We start from the raw sequence: 10916 nt of genomic DNA, 5'->3' as shown, positions 1-10916 counted from the left end.
TATAAGTGATTTGCGAGATGTCAATATTGTACGCGTCCCATTAAAATCGCTATAACAATGATGATCTTACAAACTCTCGTTTACGTATACAGGGAGTGCAGAATTATTAGGCAAATTAGTATTTTGACCACATCATCCTCTTTATGCATGTTGTCTTACTCCAAGCTGTATAGGCTTGAAAGCCTACTACCAATTAAGCATATTAGGTGATGTGCATCTCTGTAATGAGAAGGGGTGTGGTCTAATGACATCAACACCCTATATCAGGTGTGCATAATTATTAGGCAACTTCCTTTCCTTTGGCAAAATGGGTCAAAAGAAGGACTTGACAGGCTCAGAAAAGTCAAAAATAGTGATATATCTTGCAGAGGGATGCAGCACTCTTAAAATTGCAAAGCTTCTGAAGCGTGATCATCGAACAATCAAGCGTTTCATTCAAAATAGTCAACAGGGTCGCAAGAAGCGTGTGGAAAAACCAAGGCGCAAAATAACTGCCCATGAACTGAGAAAAGTCAAGCATGCAGCTGCCAAGATGCCACTTGCCACCAGTTTGGCCATATTTCAGAGCTGCAACATCACTGGAGTGCCCAAAAGCACAAGGTGTGCAATACTCAGAGACATGGCCAAGGTAAGAAAGGCTGAAAGACGACCACCACTGAACAAGACACACAAGCTGAAACGTCAAGACTGGGCCAAGAAATATCTCAAGACTGATTTTTCTAAGGTTTTATGGACTGATGAAATGAGAGTGAGTCTTGATGGGCCAGATGGATGGGCCCGTGGCTGGATTGGTAAAGGGCAGAGAGCTCCAGTCCGACTCAGACGCCAGCAAGGTGGAGGTGGAGTACTGGTTTGGGCTGGTATCATCAAAGATGAGCTTGTGGGGCCTTTTCGGGTTGAGGATGGAGTCAAGCTCAACTCCCAGTCCTACTGCCAGTTTCTGGAAGACACCTTCTTCAAGCAGTGGTACAGGAAGAAGTCTGCATCCTTCAAGAAAAAGATGATTTTCATGCAGGACAATGCTCCATCACACGCGTCCAAGTACTCTACAGCGTGGCTGGCAAGAAAGGGTATAAAAGAAGAAAATCTAATGACATGGCCTCCTTGTTCACCTGATCTGAACCCCATTGAGAACCTGTGGTCCATCATCAAATGTGAAATTTACAAGGAGGGAAAACAGTACACCTCTCTGAACAGTGTCTGGGAGGCTGTGGTTGCTGCTGCACGCAATGTTGATGGTGAACAGATCAAAACACTGACAGAATCCATGGATGGCAGGCTTTTGAGTGTCCTTGCAAAGAAAGGTGGCTATATTGGTCACTGATTTGTGTTTGTTTTGTTTTTGAATGTCAGAAATGTATATTTGTGAATGTTGAGATGTTATATTGGTTTCACTGGTAAAAATAAATAATTGAAACGGGTATATATTTGTTTTTTGTTAAGTTGCCTAATAATTATGCACAGTAATAGTCACCTGCACACACAGATATCCCCCTAAAATAGCTAAAACTAAAAAAAACTAAAAACTACTTCCAAAAATATTCAGCTTTGATATTAATGAGTTTTTTGGGTTCATTGAGAACATGGTTGTTGTTCAATAATAAAATTAATCCTCAAAAATACAACTTGCCTAATAATTCTGCACTCCCTGTATGTAGTATTGTAGTATTGATTGAGAAACTTCTGAAAGGGGCGGTACAGTCCTAAAGCTGTAATCTCTATGGTTGAAGCTTATAATGACATCATCATATTAGCAACCTGCCTGTCTAGTTAGCAAATCTTCATTCTGCTGTTGTATTTTACTACATTGTTATTGTGTGATGATTAAAAATATAAATGTGTACTTTGCTGTTGTGTGATGCGTGTTATGTACATATGTATTGTGATTCTCTCCCACATATGCTGACTTATATAAAGCAGTACAGCATTGTTGTTCCTTCCGAAAAAGTGACAGCTGTAATCTGTTCTAATACTAATTTCTTATTGTACGTAATTCCTAATGGTATGTTCTGAGTAAATCGTGATGTTAAAGGGACAGTAAATCCATATTTTATGTTTCATGATTCATAGAGAGAATCTAATGTTAAGCAACCTTCCAATGTAGTTGTATGATGTAAATGTGTTTGTGATGAGAGCAGGATGTGATGTCACTAGTATGTGGGCGGGGCTTAGGTCCGGTGTCTGTGTCGCAGTTAGTTTAGTACAATCAACCTGTCTGGATGTGTATTGCTATGCTCTGTAATAAAATAGAGTTGTACCATCATTGCTGTGTCCTGCATATGTCCTGCATCTCATGACATGGTGTCAGAAGTTCTGGACTGCGCTTCTGTTCCTGATCGATTGCAATGTCAAAGTTTACCCCACCTGAGCCTTTTGACTTTTCTCAGCCTGCAGCTTGGCCCACATGGCGTCAGCGGTTTCAGCGCTTCAGGATTGCATCCAAACTGAACAAGGAGAGTGGTGAAGTACAAGTTAATTCTCTTTTATACTCTATGGGGAAAGATGTGGAGCCAGTGTTCAATGCTTTTACTTTCCTAGAAGGGGAAGAAGTTAACTTTGATATAGTTATGGATAAACTCAGTGCCCACTTTGTGCCCAAAAGAAATGTGATTCATGAGAGAGCTTGTTTTCACAAACGTAATCAGCGTGTGGGAGAATCTGTGGAGTCATTTGTGCGCAGCCTGTATGAATTAGCTGAATTCTGTGAGTTTGGTGTTGCTAAAGAAGAGCAAATCAGAGACAGAATAGTTATTGGAATTGCAGATGCTGAAGTCTCCCTGAAGCTGCAGTTAGAGCCTGATTTAACGTTAGAAGGGGCTATTAGGATGGCCCGCCAGAGTGAACTGGTGAAAAAGCAAAGTGCTGATCTGAGGTCTGAGAGTATTGTGGATGAAGTGCAACAGTCTAGGAAAACTACTAGTGAAAGGCACAGTGTGAGCGGTAGATCTAAAGTACTGGAAAGGCCTAGAAGTGGATGGGCGCAACATGGCCGATGCACATGGTGCTACCGGGCTCATGATCAGAGTACTATATGCCCGGCCAGAGATAAAAGATGCAGAAAATGTAACAGAATAGGCCATTTTGAAGTGGTGTGTAAAACTGAATACATTAAGGAGAAGCAGGTGGACAGTGAAGTGACCAGGAGGGTCAGGAAGTGTCTTTTGTGGGGTCTGTGGTGGAACGGACAAGCTCAGAGGAAGATTGGAAAGTTACTTTTACTGTAATGGGAGCCAAAGTTGATTTTAAGATTGACACAGGAGCAGATATCACTGTAATGTCTTTTGCTGAATTTATGAAACTGCCTCGACAGCCCCAGCTGGCGAAGGTTACTACAAATGTCCATAGTCCTGGTGGCCGCATTGATTGTGTGGGGAAATTTCTTGCCAGCTGTGAGTACAAGCAAAGGAAGTTTACCATGTGGGTGCATGTGATCCGAGGTCAGTGTGTTAACAGTTTATTGAGCAGAAAAGCAGCCTGTGACTTGGGCCTCGTGGCCAGAGTGAATGAGATTTCCGAAGATATGTTTGGCGAGTTGGGCCTACTGAACTGCAAACCTGTCCGTATAGCACTTAAAAGTGACGCAGTCCCATACAGTATTTCTACCCCTCGTAGAATCCCGTTCCCGCTCATGCCTCAAGTGGAGAAAGAGCTTATGTGCATGAAGTCTATGGGGGTTAATGAAGAGGTTGTTGAAGCGACTGATTGGTGTGCCCCCATTGTTCCAGTTGCAAAGAAAAACGGAAAGGTGCGCATCTGTGTGGACCTGAAAAGGTTGAATGAAGCAGTGAAGAGAGAGATTTGTGCTGCCGACATTAGAAGATATAGCTCCAAAGTTGGCTGGGGCGAAGTTCTTTTCCACATTAGATGCTTCTAGCGGCTTTTGGCAGATCCCCCTGGATCCAAAGTGCCGCAAACTGACTACCTTTATCACACCGGTAGGTCGGTTCTGCTTCTGCAGACTCCCCTTTGGGATATCCTCCGCTCCTGAAATCTTTCAAAGGGAAATGAGTTCTCTCCTGAGTGACCACGTGGGCACAACGGTCGTCATGGACGACATTCGAGTGTATGGGTCTACAGTGGAGGAGCATGATCAGCGTTTAAGTTGTGTGCTACAGGCTATCAAAGAGTCTGGGCTAAAGCTGAATAAAGAAAAATGTCATTTTAGGAAAACTGAATTATGCTACTTTGGGCATATCATCAACGGGGATGGCATCAAGCCAGACCCCGAGAAAATTTGTGCAATTGAACAGATGAATAGCCCTTCGGATGTGCATGAGCTGAGACAGATAATGGGCCTTGTAAACTACGTGGGCAAGTTTCTTCCAGATTTATCAACAGTTTTACACCCTGTCACAGAGTTGCTTAAGAAAGACGTTGCCTGGGTCTGGGGACCTTCACAAGAAAAAGCTTTTCTGCATGCCAAGTCCCTGCTGGGGTCTGCCCCAGTGCTGGGGTTCTACGACCCTTTAAAAAAGACTGTGGTTAGTGCCGATGCAAGCAGTTATGGGTTGGGGCTGCACTCCTGCAGCTGAATGACAACAAACTACAGCCTATCGCCTACTGTTCCCGCACACTGACGGCTGCGGAGTCAAAACACGCCCAAATTGAGAAAGAGTGCCTGGCTGCAGTTTGGGCCTGTGAGCGCTTTCAGCGTTATCTAGTGGGTTTGGAGAAATTTAGTCTGGAAACTGACCACAAACCGCTAGTCCCTCTAATCAATTCTTATGACATTGACAAAACACCTTTGAGATGCCAGAGACTTTTAATGAGACTGCTCAGGTTCAATGTTCAGGCAGTGCATGTGCCAGGGAAACAACTGGTTGTGGCAGATACACTATCCAGACTCCCGATGGCTGCTGCTGAAGAATCCTCCACAGAATCGGATGTGAAAGTGTATGTTGATTCAGTTCTGGCCTCTAAGTCCATTTCTTCAAGGAAACTGGAAGAGATAAAGAAAGAGACATATTTGGACACAGATCTGCAAGAAGTTATAAGGTACATAAGAGAAGGCTGGCCCGAGAGCCGGGCAGCCTGGATGTCTTTAAGTGCTTACCAGCCAGAGAGGTCGCAGCTCACGGAGCTGGAGGGGTTGGTGCTGTTCCAAGACCGCATTGTAGTTCCTGTCAGCATGAGGAAAGAGATGTTAAACAGGATTCATGATGGCCACTTAGGCATTACAAAGTGCAGAGAGAGAGCAGCTACAGCTGTGTGGTGGCCTGGGATCAGCTCCGACATTGCAAATCACGTGTCTAAATGTGCCTTTTGCCGGGAACGCCGGCCTACTCAGAGAAGGGAGCCCTTGATGTCTACTCCGCTGCCTGCGGGGCCGTGGCAGAAAATAGCTGCTGATTTGTGTGAACTGCACGGGAAAAAGTTTCTTGTTGTGATCGACTACTAATCCAGGTATTTGGAAATTGCACCCCTGAATGATATCACAAGTCAGGCCGTTATCATTCTCCTGAAGAGCTTGTTCGCCTGCTGGGGCATTCCAATGGAGCTGGTGAGTGATAATGGTATGCAGTTCGCTTCCACAGAGTTCAGTGCTTTCAGCAGGGAATATGATTTTGTACATTCCACGTCAAGTCCACATTATCCGCAGGCCAACGGAATGGCTGAAAGGGCAGTTCAAACTACAAAATTCATTCTAAAGCAATCTGAGCCGTACCTAGCCCTCTTGTCATACAGGGCGACGCCCATTCAAGCCACCGGGTTTAGCCCTGCACAGCTGATGCTAGGACGCCAGATTCGCAACACTTTACCCTCAGTGGGTGTCTTCAAGCCGCCTGGCCCTGTTCCTCGGGACAAAGTCCTTAGGAGGGATGAAGAGACCAAAAAGGGTTATCGTTTCTTCTACGACAGGAGACATTCTGTCAGGCCTTTACAGGAACTGAAAGCGGGCCAAAGTGTCAGAATTAAACTGGATGATGAGAAGAAATGGAAGACACCTGCTACGGTAGTGGGCCACTCTCCAGAACCAAGGTCTTACACAGTCCTTACAGAGGGAGGGACGGTTATACGCCATAACCGAAGACATCTTCAGCCTGTACCTGAGAGTCTGGAATCGGATACCTCAGTACCACCGCCGGTGGGATCCCCTGTTCTAAGAGAGGTGCCTTCCCCTCAGCAAGATCACAGCGGGGATATATCTTTGCCTCCAGCAGACTCTTGTTCACCATCTTCTGTATCAGAGGACAGTTCATGCAAAGTTACATCAAGCGGAAGAGTGGTGAAACTTCCGGCCCGATACAGGGACTGACTTTAGCTAGAACAGTGACCGGAAGTATGGGCAGAATAATCCCATGGTCACTGTGGACTAGGGTAGTCTACCCCGATGTCCAAGTCAGGATGTAATTTATTTGTTCATGTTTTCTAATCTATCTGTTTTTATAATGTTCAAAAACAAAAATGTTGTTGTATACCCTGTTGGTGTACCTTGTTATTTATTATATGCAAATGTATGCTTTGCCTTTGAAAAAGGGGAAGATGTGATGAGAGCAGGATGTGATGTCACTAGTATGTGGGCGGGGCTTAGGTCCAGTGTCTGTGTCGCAGTTAGTTTAGTACAATCAACCTGTCTGGATGTGTATTGCTATGCTCTGTAATAAAATAAAGTTGTACCATCATTGCTGTGTCCTGCATATGTCCTGCATCTCATGACAGTGTTCATTGTTTATATGTGTTTTTTTTGCCATAATATCAATGCACATGTGTTAAGCCTATGTAGATATGCTGTTCATGCAAGCATATGAGTTGAATAAATTAAATGCTATAATAGAGGTAAATGAGATTGTCTACTGTGAATAATGAAATGTGAAAATTATTTTTCTGTCCGTTTAAATCTGATGTAATTTTTCAAAAAGATTTCATATTGGTGATGGTGATTTGTAGTTAATGTAATGTAAATTTATATAACAATTTGATGTTGTAGTGAATTTCACACAAGTAAAAGCCATAACTCCATAGGAAAATAGTAATTTCTTGATCTATTTGTAATAGCGGGAATAACGCAAGAAAGAATGAGTTAGTTTCACAATTGTAACGCTGGTATTACGAGTTTTCTCATAAATCTGCCTGTCGCGTGCACGAGCCTGTCTTCCCCATAGAAGTCAATGGAGGAGAAAAATTTGTTGAGAAATAAAATCCAACACTTGTTTTGAGCGTAAAGTGAGTGACGTCATGTTCTTGTGTGAAAAAGTAGCTAAATCATGTTAATTTCATAATAAAAAATGTTTTGTGTAGGTAATGTGCTGTATATTGTTTGTATGTATCGATTAGTGTATGTATGTGATAATATTTGTAGTTAGATGTAGCTATATGAGTGTATGTTCCCGTCTGTCTATGTAAGTCAATGGAAAATTGATTTGTGTGTTTCTTTTACTAACACCCGAGATCTCGTAACTTCGATCCATTCTATTTTGACATAAAAATGTAAAATCTTAAAAATAAATATTGTGTAGTGTTTGTATGAGTGTAAGTGTAGTTTGTATAATGTTTTTGTAGTGATTCGTGGATGTTTTTGTTAGCGGTATATGATTAACTACTGGGTCTGGGTTTACGTTAATGATTTGAGCGGAGATGGATATTTTGTGGCGTTACAGAAACTCGTAATACCAGCAGTAGGGAAAAAGCAGCGTTAGGAGGCTTTTTCACGCATTAAGCACAACTCGTAATCTAGCCGTATGTTTGTATATCTGCACAAATTTAGCCCTTTAGCCCGTATGGAGATTGAAGCCCTGAGTTTCTGGCGAGCCACACCAGTTATGAAGCAGCGGTCTAAAGACCACTGATCCATAACCTGTCCGCCTGCTCTGAGGAGGCGGACATACATCGCCGCAATTCAACCTGATCGAATACGATCAGGTTGATTGACACCCCCTGCTAGGGGCCGCAAATCTGCAGGGGGCGGCGTTGCACCAACAGTTCACAATAGCTGCTGGTGCAGCGAGGTCTGTCGGACATGATCCGCAATGTCGGATCATGTCCCACAGGCCTTTCATAAATAGGCCCCTATATGTGAAGCCACTTTACCTCACAAATACGATAAAGACTATGTAGTTCTGATGCATGTTGTGCAGTGAATGCAATGTGTATCATGCTACACTTTTACTGCCTATAGGATAACCTTTAATAGTAAGTGTGTTTGTGTTAAAGATATTGTGGGTCAGTTCTAGACCACCACAATAAAGCAAATATCACAATAAAGCAATTTTTTGGTATCCTAATGCATATAAGAGTTATGTTTATACTATACCGTAGTCTATCAAGTGTGCAATAGCATTATGTCTAAAAAACAATGTACATACTATAACTAAAAAATACTTTATTGCTAAAAAGTGCTAACCATCATCTTAGCCTTAACTGAGTTGTGATCTTTTTTGCTGGTGGTGTGTGTGTGTATATATATATATATATATACACTGTATATACAAACAAAAAGGTATTGGCGCACATCCATTTTCAAAATCACAACATTTTTTAACTGCTGCAAAAAATTACCTGCAAACAACATCAAGGGACAACTATTCTTTTAAAATAAAATGGGGATCTTAGTCACACAATATGGCCATATTTTGCTTATCCAGACACCACAAGGTGCCCCAATATAGACAGGTGCCCCAATATAGACTACAGTCCTTTGTCTCAGAGGGCTGAATCATTCCTGCTTTTACTCTTCATAATAGAATGAGACTCCCTGGCTTAAAGGGACGTAAAACCCAATTTTTTTTCTTTCATGATTTACATAGAACATAACATTTTAAACAACTTTCTAATTTACTTCTATTATCATATTTTCTTCATTTTCTTGTTATCCCTATTTGAAAAGCAGAAATGTAAGCTCAAGAGTGTGCACGTGTCTGCAGCACTATATAGCAGCAGTTTTGCAACAATGTTATACATTAGCAGTAGCACTAGATGGCAGCACTATTTCCTGTCCTGTAGTGCTTCAGGCATGTGCACGCTACCTACCTAGGTATCTCTAACAAAGAATAACATCAGAATGAAAATTTGTTGATATAAGAAGTAAATTGGAAACTTTTTAAAAATTGTATTCTCTATCTGAATAATGAAAGAAATTTTTGGGATTTAATGTCCCATTAATATTCACGACTCTATTACACTGTTATGAGCACACCTGAGCTTGGGTGGGGTGCTTTAACCAATGGGAGATGGTCAGTCTCCCTGATTATGTTTTAATACAAATACAAAATTTGGTTTAGAACACCTTACAAAAAGTTTATAAACACATCTTTGGGAGTGCTGCCAATATGACCCAGTAATTACTCAAACAAAAAGGTGTATGTCGCTGATAGACTTGCTAGATGCAGGGTTGCCCCACAAACCTTAACCTTGTAAAAAAAACAAACTGCAATATATATATATATATATATATATATATATATATATATATATATATATATATATATATATATATATATACACTGAGGGTATATATATATATATATATATATATATATAGATATGTGTGTGTATATAATATTATAGGGGGACAGGACAAAAAAGGAACATAATGGGAAGGGAAAAGGGGGGGGGGATTAGGATATAGTATGCTCTATGCCAGCACAAATAATTTAAACTAAATAGGCAAATATAAGCCCTCAAAGTGGATATCAAACCAATGGATCCAAGAAGTAGTGAGCCCCTCCTTATCTATAAGCATGAAAAAACACTAGTCAAATAGTCAATCAAGTAAAATATCCCATAAAAATTCTATGACCTTAATTTAACAAGAACTACCTATCTACCAGTGGCCATTGGGAATAAATGAAAAAAGTGTGCACAATGTACGTACTGAACAATCAAATATTGTCAGATGATGTCAGAAGACAGTTCAGTATCAAAAAGTATCAAAGTGTACAGCATCTGTGTCCAAAGCATTAAAACAGTGTTCAAACTGTATTATTGATAGGCAGTGGCAGCAGTCGTTATACACAATATTATTGCCAAGCAGATTAGAGATGAAATTAAGCAGTTCAGCAGAGTGGCATGACAGAATAGCAACAAGCGGATGGTCTGGTGAGTCAAAGTTCAGTCATATGGTATTACAAAGCATGGTAACAGTTCCCAAAGGTAATAGGGAGTACTTGCTACAGGTTGCTACCTACTGAGGGATAGCCCTCGCTCAAGGGACCCGTAGTGTAGACAAGTACCGTGCACCCCCAGATATTACTATTTACATATCAGGGGTTCATCCATACCTTACTAAATTGGGTCAAGCTGACTTACCGCATGTTTCTCTTTTTTACTTATATGCTGTGGGATTAGCCCCCACTTTCTTTGGTAACCACGCCTCCCCAATATAATTAAGCCCTAGTACTGTTGGATAGGAAAACTCTGTGGATCCAGGTAATTGTATATTACTATGTCTACTATAAATGATGACGAATAGGAGAGTGATATAAACGACACCTTTAGTATCACAAACAAAGAATAACACCACACATGAAAATGAGAGTAGTAATATCTACAAGACATTTAAGAGCCATAAAAATAAATCGATCAAACAATTAAAATGGGAAATCTCAAGTTTAAATAAATACACTGAATCACAGATGGTCCAGAGGGGCCTAAGATTTAGGAAAAGACCAGGGAATAATTTGAAAGACCCTCTATTGGAGGGTTTCAATACTACATGGGACAGCTATTTGTCCGAGTGCTCCTTCAAAATCATGGGACTAATAGTGAAAGAAAACACACTGAGATTAGAAAAGATTACAAAGGAGTTAGAGGAATCTAATAAATCATTGGATAAATGGAGAGATAATCCAGAATATGAAAGACTGTCGAATGGAATTAAATTAGAACTAAGAAAGATTCAGGAAGACACAAAATTTAGGAAAAAGAGAAAATTTCTAAGAGACTTTCAGGACTATCAAACCAATAAAATATATGATTTT

Source organism: Bombina bombina, chromosome 3 (assembly GCF_027579735.1).
Source record: "Bombina bombina isolate aBomBom1 chromosome 3, aBomBom1.pri, whole genome shotgun sequence".
NCBI classification, from domain to species: Eukaryota; Metazoa; Chordata; class Amphibia; order Anura; family Bombinatoridae; genus Bombina; species Bombina bombina.
This window is presented reverse-complemented; position numbering follows the sequence as displayed.